Source organism: Equus caballus, chromosome X (genome assembly GCF_041296265.1).
Source record: "Equus caballus isolate H_3958 breed thoroughbred chromosome X, TB-T2T, whole genome shotgun sequence".
Taxonomy (NCBI): Eukaryota; Metazoa; Chordata; class Mammalia; order Perissodactyla; family Equidae; genus Equus; species Equus caballus.
In genome coordinates this window covers 138,009,442-138,025,805 of record NC_091715.1, presented here as the reverse complement: position 1 = coordinate 138,025,805, position 16,364 = coordinate 138,009,442, and the positions used below count along the sequence as shown (strand labels likewise).

Genomic DNA, 16,364 nt, shown 5'->3' with positions numbered 1-16,364 from the left:
AGAAGAAGCAGCGTGTTCACTTCCAGGTGCAAATATTATTGATCTCATTCTCTACTGTTCTACACATAATGTTCAGCATTAAGTAAACATTTTTAAACACATACACAAAAGAAAGACAAGGAAACCTAGTACCAAGAGACTAAGAAATCAATAAACCAGATTCAGAGATAATCCAGATATAAGAACTATAAGACAGAGACTTTACCATAACTATGATTAACATATTTAGTATCTAGTGGAAAAAAGGAGACATCTTGTATGAGCAGATGGAGAATTTTAGCACAGAGATAGAAACTATAAGAAAGAGTTAACGGAAATGCTACCAATAAGGAAAAAACAACAAACTATTTTCAGAGATAAAGACTTCCTTTGATGGGTCCATAATTATCTCAATGCCATACAAAGGCAGAAACCTGTGAAGGCTTGAATGAAAGCTACATTGATATGAATAATCAGTTTGAGCTGCCACGTTGAGCCATTCAGTGTGCAGTGACTTTCACAAGAATGTGCCATTCAAATATGAATGGAGCCTTTTTGAGAAAAGTAATGTACAACATGTAGGACATAAGTGATAGCTCAGGGAATGGGGTTGTAGCTACATGGACAGAGATGCCTTCTTTGGAGCCCAGGCACCCACTCTTCAGTGCTGGGCTACCTCAAGGAAGATTTTGTACCTTTTAAGAGAATATGCATAGGAACTGTGGGCTCCTGGGAAAACACTTACACTTAGGTTTTGCAAGAATTTATATATTTTTGCCAAGTGAGGCTTGACTAAAGCAGGAAAAAGATCGTACGTATTGAGAACACAACCCTCCTTCTTTGTCAGCTGAGACTTCTTCCTCTTTATCGCCAAATTCTCTAACCTTTTTTCACTTATTGATGTCTCATCATTTGCAAGACCTCTCTTTTTTAGAGCTCTCAATATAGTCTCCTGCCTCTCAGATTCTCCACTGCTCAACCGCAAAGCCCATTTTCCTCTTAGAGATTAAAACATGTTCTTGTTTTTCCAGCTTTATTGAAGTATGATTAACAAACAAAAATTGCATATATTGAGAATTTTTTGTCAATTGTATATGACTTGATTTTTTAAAGTGTACATGACTTCATATACATATACATTGTGAAATGATTACCACAATCAAATTAACACCTCACATAGCTACCTTATTTTTGTGATGAGAACATGTAAGATTTACTCTCTTCGCAACTTTCAAATATAATACAGTATTGTTAACTATGGTCACCACACTGTACATTAGATCCTCAGAACTTGTTCATCTTATAACTGAAAGTTTGTGCCCTTTGACCAACGTCTCCCCATTTCCCCCACCCCTCAGCCTCTGGCAGCCACCATCCTACTCTCTGTTTCTATCGGTACAGCCTTTTTAGACTCCACATATAAGTGAGACCACACAGTATTTGTCTTTCTCAGTCTGGCTTGTTTCACTATTTGGATGGCTACCTCAATTGTCTCCAAGTTTATGAATTATCTTTGTTATGTTCTTATTGACTATTAAAATACCTTTTAAACATTTGTGTCACCAGTTTACGAAGGGTTAAGCATAGTCTCCTGAGAAGCAATTACTCTTTTAATTTTTTCTTTGTTTGTTTTGAAGTTATATTTGAAGGATGGAAGGGCATGATAGGACCAGTACTCAGGGGCTATTGCCTAGGTTTTTCTCCCCATTTTCTTTTAGTGAAACTTCTTACCTCAACCTAATGCTGAAGGGGGGTGGGTGTAGAGAGCATGAGCGCACACTGGACTGTTGGCGACCATCTGTAGTAGCATGTGTTTGGGAAGTAGGTTGTAAATTTTACATCCCTGTGTTGGAAAACAGGCGATATCGCATAAGTGATCTCTCTTTAATCATATCAGGGTGTTTTATGAGTGACGTGTTTGTGCAGTTTTACAGCTGATCTCAAAAGAGTCACATACCTCCCCATATCCCAACACTTGGGGGAATTTAGGTTTTTAACCAAGAGGGTAGAAATCTTTGGTTTTCCTTCCTAGCATGCTTGACAATGCACAACCTGTGCCTCTTGCTCAATGTCTCCTTCCCTCCTTTCTGCACTCTGGAGGTTTTCTGGGGCACTGGATCCCAACTACCTAGAACATATACGACATCGTGACTGGACCCATTTGGAGTTTGTCCTGATAACTTTGTTTGTGCTGTTTGTGGGAGCATTTAGTTTGTTGGGAGGGAATTTTCTTGATTTGGATTTCTTTTGGTGTTCCTTTGTATTCCTATTAATTCAAGTACCATTTTTGCTACTTCCATGCATGTTCCCATGTGTTATTTGGCTTGATTTCATTTCTGTGTTTATGCATGTCTTAGTCTGCTGAGGCTGCCATAACAAACTACTAGACTGGGTGGCTTAAACAACATAAATTTGTTTTCTCACAGTTTTGGAGGCTAGAAGTTCAAGATCAAGCTTCCAGTGTGATTGCTTTCTGGAGAGAGCTTTTTTCCTGACTTGAGGACTCCCGCTGTGTGCTCACATGGCCTTTTCTGGGTGTGTGCACTTGGATAGAGAGTAAGTGAGCAAATTCTCTGGTGTCTCTTCTTGGAGAATAATCATCCTAGCATGAGTGTCCCACCCTCATGACCTCATCTAAACCTAATTAACTCCCAGAGGCCTCATCTCCAAATACCATCACACTGGAGGTTAGAATTTCAACATATGAATTTTGGGGGGACATACTTTGGTCCACAGCAATGCATTTCTGTGTTTTATTTTCTACACTGTTTTGTAAAATTTTATATTATATTGTGGAGATTTGTTTTTTGTATGTTTCTTAGTGATTGGTATGCCTTTGTGCTTGTACTTAGTTTGAGGTTTAGTTTTCGTATGTGAGAGACCTCACTGGGGACTCTTTGTTGTTTCTGAGTGCACTCATGTTTGTGTGAGGTTTTAGGTGTATGTGTGCAAGTACGGTTGTGTGAGTTTAGTTCATCTCATGTGATAATTATTTTTTGTGTATTTGGCTTTTTATTGTTGTAGTTTTATTTAGGTCATATTTCCTTCTAAAAAGCTTCTGCACAGCAAAGGAAACAGTCCACAAAATGAAAAGGCAACCTAACAATTGGGAGAAAATATTTGCAAACCATATATCTGACAAGGGGTTAATATCCAAAATATGTAAGGACCTTATACAACTTACAGCAAACAAACAACCCAATTAAAAGTTGGGAAAAGGACCTAAATAGATATTTTTCCAAAGAAAACATGCAAAATGGCCATCAGGTAAATGAAAAGGTGCTCAATATCACCAATCATTAGGGAAATGCAAGTCAAAACCACAATGAGATATCACCTCACAACTGTTAAGATGACTGTTGTCAAAAAGACCTGAGATAACGTGTTGGCGAGGATGTGGAGAAAACGGAACCTTTGTGTAGTCTTGGTACGAGTGTGAATTGGTGCAGCCACAATGGAAAACAGTATGGCAGTTACTCAAAAGATTAAAAGTAGAACTACCATACAATCCACTACCCCACTTCTGGGTATATAACTGAAGGAAATGAAATCATTATCTCAAGAGCTATCCGTACCCCATTGCTAATTTCACCATTGTTCACAACAGCCAAGACATAGAAACAACCTAAATGTCTGACAACAGATGAATGGATAAAGAAAATGTGATATGAATTATATATATAATTGAGGGGGTGGGAAAAATGTGGAAATGTAGGTCAAAGGGTTCGATCTTCAGTCTTAAGATGAATAAGTTCTGAGGATCTAATGTACAGCATGGTTAACAATATTGTATACTTGAAATCTGCTAAGAGAATAGATCTTAAATGTTCTCACACACACACAAAAAGGTAATTATATGAGGTGACAGATGTGTACCTCATCTTAATGTTGTAATTATTTCACAATATATATGTATATCACCTCATTATGTTGTCCACCTTAAACTTACACAAAGTTACCTGTCAATTGTATCTGAATAAAGCTGGAAGAAGAATAAATAAAATAAATACCATTCAAAAGTTGATAATAAGAAACCAACAAAAATCACAAACAACAATAAACAACAACAATAAATATGGACAGGGGCTGACCCTGTGTCAGAGTGGTTAAGTTCTCATACTCTGCTTTGGCAGCCCGAGGTTTCATCAGTTTGGATCCTGGGTTTGGACCTAGCACGGCTCATGAAGCCATGCTGAGGTGGTGTCTCATATAGCAGAACCAGAAGGACCTACAACTATGTACTGCGGGGCTTTGGAGAGAAGAAGAAGAAGAAGGGAAAAAAAAAGATTAACAAAAGAAGCTAGTTCAGGTGCCAATCTTAAATAAATAAATACAGACAAAAGAATAAAGAGACACTTCAGTAAAGAAGATATATAGGTAACCAATAAGCACATTGACAATACCAAGTATTAAAGAGAATGGAGAGAGAAAGAAAGAGAATACACAAATCATCAATATCAAGAATAAAAGAATGGATATCCATACAGATCCTAGAGACATCAGAAGTATAATTGGAGGATATTATTAAAAATTTTATGCTAATAACTTTGACAAACTTGATAAAAGCAATAAAATTCATGAAAGACACAGGCAACCAAAACTTACCAAGAAAAAAAATGTAAACATGAACTTCACATCAGGTAAAGAAATTCAATTCATATTAAAATAATCATTAAAAGAAAATACATCTGAAATCATTTTTTAAATCTTGTATGGCTCTAATTCCAAAATTAGGCAAACATATGACCAAAAAAAACCTACAAAGCAATATTTCTCTTAAATACAGATTCAAAAATCTTTAAGAAAATATTATCATATTTTATCCAGCAATTTATAAAGATTTTCATATTTCATGACACTTTGGAGTTTACCCCAAGAATGCAACGATGGATTAACATCCAAAAATGAAACAATGCATTTCACTATAAGACAATAAAGGTGAAAAAAATTATCTTTTCAAAGGATGTAGTTAAAGTAGCGAATAAAAAATTAACTCTCTCATGATGAAGACAAAACTTGTCAAGCTAGGGATAGACGTGAAACTCCTCAACCTAATTAAAGGCATCTTAAAAAAACCTCCAGCTAACATCATATTCAGTTGAGAAAGACTCAAAGTTTTATATATAAGGTCATGAGCAAGGCAAAGATATGTGCTCTAAAAATGTATATTTAATATTGTATTCCAGAATCATATATCTGATATGGGCCTAGTACCCAGAATATATAAAGAACACTTATAACTCAATAATAAAAAGAGAAATAATCCAATTAAAAAATTGACAAATGATTTGAACAGACATTTCTACAAAGATATTCATGTTGCCAATAAGCTTATGAAAAAATGTGCAACATAATTAAAAACTAGAAAAATACAAACCAAAATCATGATGAAATTTGACTTCACACCTACTAGGATGGCTATACTCAATAAGACAACAAGTGTTGGTTAAGAACAAAGTGAAGAACCAGAAAAATTCATTGATTACTGGTGGGAATATAAAATGGACTAGCTACTTTGGAAGCAGTTTGGCACTTCCTCACAATGCTAAACTGAGTTACCATATGTACCAACAATTCCACTCAGGTATATATCCAAGAGAAATGAAAAGATACGTCCACATAAAAAATTGCACAGATGCTCATTGCAGCATCATCCACTATATTTGAAACCTTAACACCTGTCCTTACAGCACTCTCTAACTCTGTTCCTAGTTTATATTTTCCCTGTATCATTTATCACTTCTGTGCATCCTAAATATTTTCCAGTTAATTTTTTAAATTAAAAATTAAAATTTTTTAATTACAAGATGTCAATTCCATGAGCACATGTTTTGAGTCTATTTAATTCTCTGTTGTATTCCTAGCACATGAAACAGCCTGGTATCTACTATATTCTTAGTAAATAATTGATAAAGGAATAAATATTTCTTCCAGGTCAACTCTCAAAGGCATTAAGCAGCCTAGTAAATATTTTTGAGACATGATCTTATTCCCAATGTTTGATACCATATCTTTTCTGATTGATTTTTGAAATGTTTTTATGTATTAATACGTTTGACTCTGTGTCATATATTTTAAATATTTTCAAAGTGTTTTCTAAGCTATTTAACAAAATTTTAATCAGATATAGTAAAATTTTCAATTGTACATAGTCATTTCCAGCACCTTTTCTCCTTGAGGCTTTGTTCCATAGTGACAGTACAGTGAGTTGGTTAGGAACACATGTATTATTTCATCTAATCAACTAAAAACCCTAAGGCAATATGCATATTTATCACACATTTGTAGATGAAGAATAAAGCTTCTAGAAGTTAAATTGCTTAAAGCTATGAACTAAACAAGTAGTCTGATCTCATTAGACTAAAGGATATCAAGGTTACCAACAAGGGCAAAGGCAGAAACCGCAAAGCACCTTAAAGCTTAGCCTAGGAAGGTGAGCAAAGCCACATCTGAAACATCCTATTGACAGAAACAAGTTACAACCCAGCCCAACATCACTGCCTGGGGGAAATAAATTCAACCCCTTAAGGGAAGAGGAGAGAAAGGCCCATTAAAAAGGGTGTGTGTTCAGAGGGACACAAGATTAATTGGGCATCCTTATTATAACAATCCACCAAACCACTACACGGTATTTTGACATTCCTTTGTCCTGTAAGCCTTTGTTGTTATTTCCAAAGCGAAACGTAACAGGTTACAGTGTTAAAAGGTGGGGGCTCCTTAAGCAACAACAAAGAGCAGTAAGATGTTGTTTTGCCTGGAATGGAGCATCTTTAATGCCTTCACAATTACTGGCATAGGTCATATGTTTCACTTCATCAATACTACCTTTTGCTTAGAGTTGGAAGGAGCCGGGTATGTAGCTTGGTGACCAAACATTGCTGGATTTGCAACATTCTTTCCAGTTGACTGCTTAAAAACAGCAAGTTGTTAGTTCATATGTCCCCATTTTGGCCAAGGGAGGAAGTTACTTGTTCAATGAGCCCTGTAGTCTTAGTCCTCCCCGTCTTCAGTGACCATCATTGGTAGAGAGGACCAAAGCAATGAGGCCTCACATAATTGACCACAAATGGCAGCTGTCCTTTATTGACAAGATTTGGAGTTGGGATGGTTTTGAGGACAGGAGCTTGAGCTGGCTGACATGAACCCCACAGCAAATGCTTGGCAGCTCTGAGATACCGTCTCCAGGCAGCCTGCATCACAGGGGTATGTTTGCGAGCAGAGACTTAAGGGAACAGGAAGGGAAGAAAAGAAAACACAGCACTGAGAAATCAAAATAAGCTTCTGCCATGCACATCATGAGAATCAGGAGAACACAGGACACCAGGATACCCACCTGCCTCCATGCCCCACCCCAACCCACACAGATGCCACTCTCACCTCTGCCTTGTCCCTATCAGGAAGCACAAGAAGACAGAGGGTGGCAAGGTCCCTATGCCACATTCTCCTCCCACCTCCTGCCCCACTCTCACCAGCTGCCTCAGCAAATCAATTGCAGAGGGGGTGGAGATCAAGAATTACTCTCATCACCATGGAAATGTCCTGTCATTCCACATGGAAGGTTGTGAGATTACTTTAGGAACCTGGAGAGGATGTAAGAAGCATCGGAGGAAAACTGGCCAATCAGAGCTCATCACCAACCATCATCTTCCTCTGGGCAAACCTTTCTCCTCCCAGCTGTTCTTCCATCTATTCATAGAGGGGCCCCCATCTCTCTCTTCACCTGTTTGCATTCCATCAGGGGTGCCCTTCCCATGTCTGGGTGGGATGGGGCAGTGTCCCTCCCACACCTGCACTGGGATATCCATTTCTCACCGCAACACAAACACCTTGGTCTGCAAGACACACCATCTTTTTACATGGAGAAGCAGGGAACATTACTGAGGATCCAAGCCCTGTATCTACTGTGTCCTGAGAGGAAGAAGACAAAGAAGACCTGATTAGGTTTCCCAAGTGGAACTGGGCGACTGAGGACAGAGAGACAGTGTTTACCCTTTACCTTGCTGAGAAAGCAGCATCTGAAGCCCAGGGGTCCTCATTTCCATATGTCCTCATGAGTGGGAGGGGCCTCTTACCTCCATCTCTGTCATGACCTCCTTTCATTTCACCCATTTGTGTACCGGCCTCTTCCTCCTCTACCTGACTACAAGCACACTGAATGCAGAGTCCTGCTGGGCATCAGCTTTCCATCCGCACCATGGCCACGACTCCTGCAAGTTATAGGGGTGGATCCAACAGCTGTGAATGAATAAAGGCGCCCAAAAGGGACACGGATGCCTCTCGCATCTCAACTGTAGCTGGATACCAGGCTCTGATACTTCATATAAATGTGAAATAATCTGTGTGGGGTCTGTGGAATGTGTAAACATGCTGGCACATGAGCCAAACTTCCCTCTAAGTAAGACCTTCTATGTTCACACCAAAAATGTAAATAAAGCCCATAGGGATTATCAGGACCTGCAAATGCGTACACAGCCTCTGAGGGAACTCCTCTTAAATGCAGAAAAGGAAGGACCTCAAAAATCCACAGAGAGTAGCTCCCCTGAAAATTCTAAGAATTCCTAAATAACATATATCTCTTGTTCAGAAATGAAGCATTTCTAATAGCATAAAATAGCATGAAACACTACTGCAGACCAATGATTTTGGTCGAGGGGAACTGTGTCCACGTTACTTGATCAGACCATGACCTATCTGGGGTGTGGAAAGGGAAGCTATTCTTACAACTCTGACATGCTTGCACCTCCACCCTCTCACCCGCAGAAGCAACTGCCTTTTACCTGCTATCACAGCCAGCTTCGTGCCAACATCTCTGCTTCCTGATTCTCAGATGGTGCTGCGGCATGAAAACTCAGTCTGCAGGGAACAGGGAACCCAGAACCAGCAAAATTCACTGAGCCACGCCACATCCCTGTTAACCCGGCATAGATACGCAGCAGTCAGCCTAATTTTGCAAAGACTTTTTGTCTGTGACTGACAAATATTTTATGAAAGCAGGTTACCTGCACAGGCCTTTGGAGACACCGAGGCATTTCCATTAGGGCTGTGTAGACACCTCCAACTATCCCAGGCCACCGGACTGCCCACCCACACCATTTTGGAAATGGGATGTTTGAAAGTGCCTGCATGTCCTGAGTGACGTCTCAAGAAGAAGGCTCAGCGGCAGGAAAGGCTCCAGCCTCTGCTTCTCCCTCTCCTCCTGCCAGGCCTCACTTCTGCAGAGCCAATAAAGCACAGTGGGTAAGAGCACAGATCCTAGAGACAGCTGGCCTTCCTCAGAGGCCATTTGCTGCCCCTTCCCAGCCCCATGACCTGAGCAGGTGGTGCAGCCTGGGAAAGCCTGGAGCTCTTGTAGGACTGGAACAGACACCTGGGGCAGTCATCACTGGCCGGGCAAGGCTAGGGCAGCGAGGGGAGCAGACAGCCTGGAGTACTTTCCTTTTCTGGAGCAGAGGGAGGGGTGTAGCTCTTCTGAGATGGGCAGCAAGCTGCACACACACCAGTTGGCCATGAAACTGCCTGAATGTGGTGTAAGGAAACTCACCGCGGTGGGGGTTGGGATGTCCCCCATTCCTGACACACGGGTGTAAAATGGAGCACCTGCTCCCCTGACACAAAGGGCTGCGGTCCCACAGATGGTCTCCAGGGTCCTGTGTTCTTGCGTTTTCAAATCTTTCCCTCTCCCTCTTGCTTTTTCTGCTTCTCTCTCTCTCCTGCTCTCTCTCTCAAGCTCTCTCAGGGCACACACACAAAAAATGTAAAAGGGAAGACAAAATGGCATTTCCCATTCTCAGGAGGTCTGAGCTGCCTCCCCTCCCTTCACTCCTTCACACACGTATAAAGAAAAGACAAAGCGAACATAGGGACAACTACTCACCAGGTATGAGTCCTGGGCACGAAGTTCAGCCGCGCTCACATGGTGACAACAGAGAACTACGTGGGCTGCTTTCAGTATGTGTGTGCATGGCCATCTGAATTTCTTCAAAACCCCGGCCAAGCCAAACCTACCCCCACCCTCTTCTACCCTACCCAGAAGAGGTGTCTCCTCACCTGCCCTGAGTACATTTGGAAAGAACAGACCTCCTTCTTTCTTGTCTTCAGGGCGGGAATGTCCTTACCTGATGATTTTCATGGTAGGATTAGATGTCCACTTAAATGCGCTTTGCTGATGTCTTAATTCAATTGGAATGAAGTCTGCTCAAGAGAGAAAGACACTTCCAGCCACCTCCTGTTCCAGAATCACTTACTTGCACTGCAAAGCACAGAAAAGCAATGCAAGCTCCTCGGGAGCAGGAGGCAGGGAAGGCAGAGGACTCAGAGTTTGCTGGGATGGAGAGATCAGGAAGCCTGCTCCTACTCAGCCCCTGGAGGGAAAAGAGCCCTGCCCACCCCACCCTACCCAGTGCAACTTTCAGCCCATCCCCTGGAGTGTTTAACCTCCCCATGGAGCTGCCACAAACCTTCCTGCAAGGGCAGGGTTTCCACCCTCCCCACTCCCTCCCTCCTCCATCCCTGCCTGAGTGAGCATCTGCTTCCCCTGCAGTCAGTCAACACACTGGTTTGCAGGCCTCAGAGGGAACAGGGACCCTCACATTCAGCCAACCACAGTCCTCTATGCCCCACACCTCGCAGCCCCTCTCCAAGGCTTATCCGCCTCACCTCTGGATCCAGAGAATAATCTGTGAATATGTGCAGGCACCAGGAGACAGAAGGAGAGATGATTCATGGCATGCCAGATCCTCGTGTAGGCACTCATAGGGAAAGCATGCCAACTTTAAAAATGATTAATGAGAGACATGAGTCTACACTGGATGGTTTTTCCCAGGGCCCTTCACCAAACCTCTTCAAATCCAGAAGGAATTCAAGTGTTCCCCTAGGCTGCACAGCCCTGAGGTGTCCTGAATGAGGGAGCCCCTTCCTTCCCTCTGATGCCAGATTTTCCAGAGGTTCCTCTGTCCCTCGGAGTTTCGATTATTAAGAGGACTTTTTCATACCTTTGCAGCCCAATGTACTAGTCTCCTTCTCCAGATTCTAGAACGAGACAACTAGTCTACATGTAAGAGAAGAGAAGAAGTGCTGAGGACATGCTTCCCTGGGCCTACACGGGGCTTGCTGTAGGAGCCTCTACATGACAGCTGGCAGCCCCTAAGGGTCTGTTCTGAGGTGCAGCAGGGTCCACAAGCAGCCGTTGCCACTGCCACATCAGCTCCCGAGAGGGTATGTCCAGGGTCCGCCATTTCCCCATGTGACAACTGCTTCCTTCTTTCCCTACCTCCTCGTCCTTCATCGTGGAGACGAACTGCTCACTTCCGATCACATCCTCCATGTTTGCTCTCCCTCTTCACCCTCAGGCTGCTCAACCTTCCTTGGAGATTGCATCACAAAGCCAGGGAGCATGGAACTTTGGGGGTGGGGATGGGAAGTGGCAAGGCTCAAAACGCAAAGCTGGAATGCTCAGGCAATTTAACAAATATTGATTGAGCAGCCATTTCTCTAGCATAGCGTTGTGCTAGGTGCTAGGCACACACACAAATTCCCTCTCACGGACCCTTCATTGCTCTTGGAGGTAGTCAGAAAATATGCAAGGAAAGGAAGAACAAGAATATTTGTTAGGGTCATTATTATGATGGAAAAATATAACTAGTTAATATGAAAATGAGGGGCTGCCTGGGATTGGGTGAATCTGAAAAACCTTCTTTGTCTTTATTTTTTCTTTTAAGAAAAATGGAAAGGGAAGTTATGTGGGTAACTATAAATGAAAATTGGCTGTTCAAAACAACTATAACGATAGTGTCTTAAAAGATTTATGTTATATATAGAAGTAAATTATGGGACAAAAGTGCAACAAAGAACAGGAAGGAAAAAAGGAAGATAAACACTTTCAAGACTCTTTGCAGAAGTGGTAAAAGTATTAGTTTAAGTTAGATGTGACAAGTCGCTGGTACATATTTTAACCTCTAGGGAAACCGTAAAAGAATAACATGAGATCATGAAAATTTAAAGCAAACAGGGAAACAAATGGAACAATGAAAAAATAGTTGATTAGTACAAAAGCAGGCAGGATAGAAGGGATCAATTGACAAATATCAGGTGGGACAAACAAAAAACACATAAGTTGATTGGCTTAAACCTAATTATCCTAGAATCACATTAAAAGAAGCCAGCATAAACACTCTAATTAAAAGAAAAAGATTTTTAGACTGATTAAAATAACAAAAGTCAACAATATGCTGAACACGAGGCAGTTACTTTAAATGTGATGATACATGTAGACTGAAAGAAATATGATGGAAAACATCTTTATCTGCAGTGTTTTCTTTTTACTGAGGTATTATTTACAAATATTAAATGTACAGTTTGGTAAGTTTTGAAAAATGTATAAACTCAATTAAATGACCACCCAAATCAAGATATGAAACATTTCCATCATCGCAGTTGCTTTGTCAATGTCCCACACAAAGGAAAGCAATACTCTGACTCCTGTAATCATGGATTACTTTTGCCTTTTCTTGATCTTACTAAAAATCTAATCCCCCATTATATATTCAGAGATATATACAGTAGATCCTTATTACTCACAGATTCCCTGTTTGTGAATTCTCCTATTTGCTAAAATGTATTTGTAACTCCAAAAGCAATACTCGCTGCACTTTCGTGGTTACTCACATTCACACACTGGCGAAAAATTTGAGTCACCTGTCCTAGCTGAGGACAAACAAGGGGATACTTTGCTTTCTTGTTTTAGCTCTCATACTGCAAACAAGTATCCTTTTTGCAGTCTATTTAGTGCCACATTTTTGTGCTTTTTGTAGGTGATTGTGCTGTTTATAATGGCCCCCAAGTATGGTGCTGAAGTGCTGTCTTGTGTTCTTAAGTGAAAGAAGTCTGTGAGGTATCTTATGGAGAAAATATGTGTTAAACAAGCTCCATTCAGGCGTGAGTTATAGTGCTGCTGGCTGTGAGTTCAATGTTAATGAATCAACACCGTGTATTAAATAAGATGGCTTTAAACAAAAACACACATAAAACAATGTTACATATTGATCCACTGACAAAAATGTTTGGACCAGAGGCTCACAGGAAACTAACCTTGTATTTCTCCTAGGAGCAATAGCTCAGTAGATGCTAATTCAGTGTTCACGGTGACTTTATAGAACATAACTACTGCACATAAAATAATTGACTGTATGATAAATATTTCTCTCAGTCTATTTCAACAGTAGATTTTGATGAGAAGAATTTTTATTTTATTTTGATGAAACCCAATTTATCAGTTTTCTTTTATAGTTAGTCCTTTTGGCATCCTTCATAAGGGAAATTTTGCCTCCCTCGGGTTACAAAGTTATTTTTCTGTTTTCTTCAAAAGCTGTATGGATTTTAGATTTTGTGTTTATGTGAATAATCCATCTCAAAAAAAATTGGTGCAAATATGTGAATTAAGGGCTATGGTTCACTTTATCATTCAGATATCCAGTTGTTCTGGTACCAGCTGTTGCAAAGGTTTTCCACTCCACATTAAATTTTGTTGGCACTTATCTCAACAATCACATAGCTACCTTAGTTTGGGTCCATGTATGAAGTCCCTATTCTGTTCCATTGGTCTATTTGTCTCTATTCATGCTAATAATAATGAAACGTCTTTGACAAAAATCAATCTCCATTCTTTAAAATCTCTTGAGAAATTAGAAATGGGTATATATTTCCTATTTCCTTAAAATTGTAGTCATATATTCACACACAGCCTCTTATGTAATAGGGAACCATTAGAGACAGACATTCTCATAAGGCAATAATGCCCACCATATCCACTGTGATTTAACATTGTTCTGAAAGTGTCAACCAATGCAATTAAACAAGAGAAAAACAATTAGAAGCATAAGAATTGGCAAAAAGAAGAGATATAACCATATTTATTATGAGATGAAAAAATAGTATACCTGGAAAATCTTACAAAATCAATGACAAGATAAACTCAATTATAAAATAGTTTTACACAGTAGAAATCTACAAAATGAATATGCAAAAATCAGTAATCATTATGTTCAAAAATTATAACCAATGGAAGAGAAAATGCCATTTATAGTAGCAAGAATAAGATAAAATATCTAAGAATAAATTTAGTAAGACATTTTAAAACCATACATAATGAAAGCTACAAAATATTTTTGAGGAGCCAGCCTGGTGGCGTAGCGGTTAAGCTCACACACTCTGCTTCAGTGGCCAGGAGTTTGCAGGTTCGGACCTAGCACTGCTCATCAAGCCACACTGTGGCAGCATCCCACATAAAATAGAGGAAGATTGGCACAGATGTTAGCTCAGCAAAAATTTTCCTCAAGCAAAAAGAAGATTGGCAAGAGATGTTAGCTCAGGGCCAATCTTTCTTACAAAAAAAAGATTCTTGAAAGAAACAAAAAATAAGGTTGGACAAATCTAAACACATCACTTATTCTTGGTTAGGCTGTCTCAATATTACAATGTCAGTTCTACCTAAATTACTTTAAAAATATAGTGCAATCCTAATGGAAATATTAGTAAACTTCTTTTGGGAGCTGAAGAAGGTGATATTGAAGTTTATGTGGAAAAATAAATGTGCAGCTATAAAACACTGAATGAAGTGATATGATAGACATTAAAACATAATATGAAGCCTGTGTAGCTAGAACAGTGTGGTACCAGCATAGGAGCGGACAAAGAGATCTTGGGAGTAGAATGGAGAGTCCAGAAATAGACCCAACTACATAAAGACATTTAGTATACAATTAAGACAGTATCTTAAATCACTTTGTCAAAAATGGATTTGAAATAAAAGATGTTGAGAAAATGCATAGCCGCTTGGAAAAAGAATAAAATTACCTCTATTCCTCCCACTAGATACAAGAATAAATTCCAAATGAATAAGATATATAAATAAGAAAAAAGCAATATTCAAGGAATAGAATAAAATATGACAGACAAGAGCAAATATATCCATAATGATACTAAATGTAAAAACAACTAAGCTATGTAACAGAGATTTTCAGACTAGATAAGAGAGACTCTACTTGACAAGAGACACATTTTAAATAAAAAACACAGTCTGAGTGTAAAGTGAGAAAATTTGATTCTGCTGATTTTCCACAATGAGGTCTCACTCATTTGAGATACCCAATTCTCACATCCTTTCTTCCAGAGAGCCTTCCTTGAGTTGCCTTGGCTGAGCTGATTATCTTCCGCTCCCTCAGTCTTTTCCACGTTCCACAGCTGTAGTGTTTCTTTTCTTTTTCTGTCTCCCATACCAGATAAGGAGCTCATTGAAAGCGGGATGTTTGCCTGGTTTGGATTTGTACCTTCAGCATCTCTTTCTCTCTCACCAGCTTAACACATAGTAGGTACTTAGTAGATATTTGTTGAAAGAGCTGTTTATGCTATCAGGATCAGGCGGAGGAGCCTGCTTCTTATCTCTTGGTTGCCCTGTGTAGTATCTTTCTTCTTCTTCTGTGTGTGGGAAAGACATTTCACTGGCTGGCTGGAAGGAGATAATTGTGTTTGCTCTATTTCAATTACATGTTGTTGTTACAAAATAGATGTAACATAAATGGAGTTGTCTCTCTTCTGCAAATGGGTGACATAGCAGTGTTTACATCCCGTTAAGCTTTATAAAATCTTGTCACATCATATAATGTGACAAGCAAGAACAGCTCACAGTTTAACCATTGGAATTGTTTGAATTGTCTTTTTTGTGGGATTACAGCATTTTTATTACAAGATCCCAGGAGATAGATATTTACTTCAAGGTCACTGAAATGTGGTCCCCACTGTGCAAATGTGTGGTTGAAAGATTGGCATGCTTCCATCTGTGTATAAGTGTGAAATAAATATCTTCCCTGTACCTCCCTTTAAAATACAATTTTCTGTAAAATGTAAAATGCTTCTTTTCAAGAGAAGTCTGCATCCGTTTTCTGCTAGGATTAAGAATTTCTAGTTCTAGTCTCAGTATGGTTTGCATAAGTATATGCAGACTACTCTCCAAGCTACTAATGTGGAAAAATGGACCATGTTCTCAACAACCTATCCTGCCTTAACCAGAGATTTAAAGAATCACTAAATTTTTACTCATTAAGGAGTTGAAGAAGTAATTCAATATCTATAAAAGTTATCCTGAGCATGAGTGAACACCAATAGATAAATTGTGCCATATGACTTGGCCCAGAGGCTTATCTATTAGTTAAAATATGAACACCCCAACACAACACTATAACAGTCCACATGAGATACTACATGGTTAATCTCTTAAAACAGAATGACTGGGGCTGGCCCTGTGGCCGAGTGGTTAAGTTCATGCTCTCCGCTGCAGGCGGCCCGGGGTTCGTTGGTTCAGGTCCTGGGCGCCAACATGGCACTGCTCATCA

General features: G+C 39.8%; 2 long non-coding RNA genes across 3 annotated transcripts; both read right to left on the bottom strand.

Annotated features, from left to right (window-relative positions):
- Nucleotides 1–7,791: 7,791 nt before the first annotated feature.
- Nucleotides 7,792–9,067, bottom strand: LOC138921884 (uncharacterized). The gene is made up of 3 exons (XR_011434844.1): nucleotides 8,757–9,067; nucleotides 7,976–8,186; nucleotides 7,792–7,887 (listed from the first exon to the last, which is right to left on the bottom strand). It is a non-coding gene; the product is annotated as an uncharacterized lncRNA (long non-coding RNA).
- Nucleotides 9,068–9,576: 509 nt separating this feature from the next.
- LOC111771530 (uncharacterized) lies at nucleotides 9,577–11,352 on the bottom strand. Of its 2 annotated transcripts, XR_011434845.1 has the most exons (5): nucleotides 11,249–11,352; nucleotides 10,636–10,748; nucleotides 10,095–10,228; nucleotides 9,854–9,909; nucleotides 9,577–9,708 (listed from the first exon to the last, which is right to left on the bottom strand). It is a non-coding gene; the product is annotated as an uncharacterized lncRNA (long non-coding RNA). The 2 variants fall into 2 exon arrangements; XR_002805399.2 differs by lacking the exons at nucleotides 9,577–9,708; nucleotides 9,854–9,909 and adding an exon at nucleotides 10,971–11,026 and having other exon boundaries at nucleotides 10,094–10,228; nucleotides 11,249–11,327.
- Nucleotides 11,353–16,364: the final 5,012 nt, after the last annotated feature.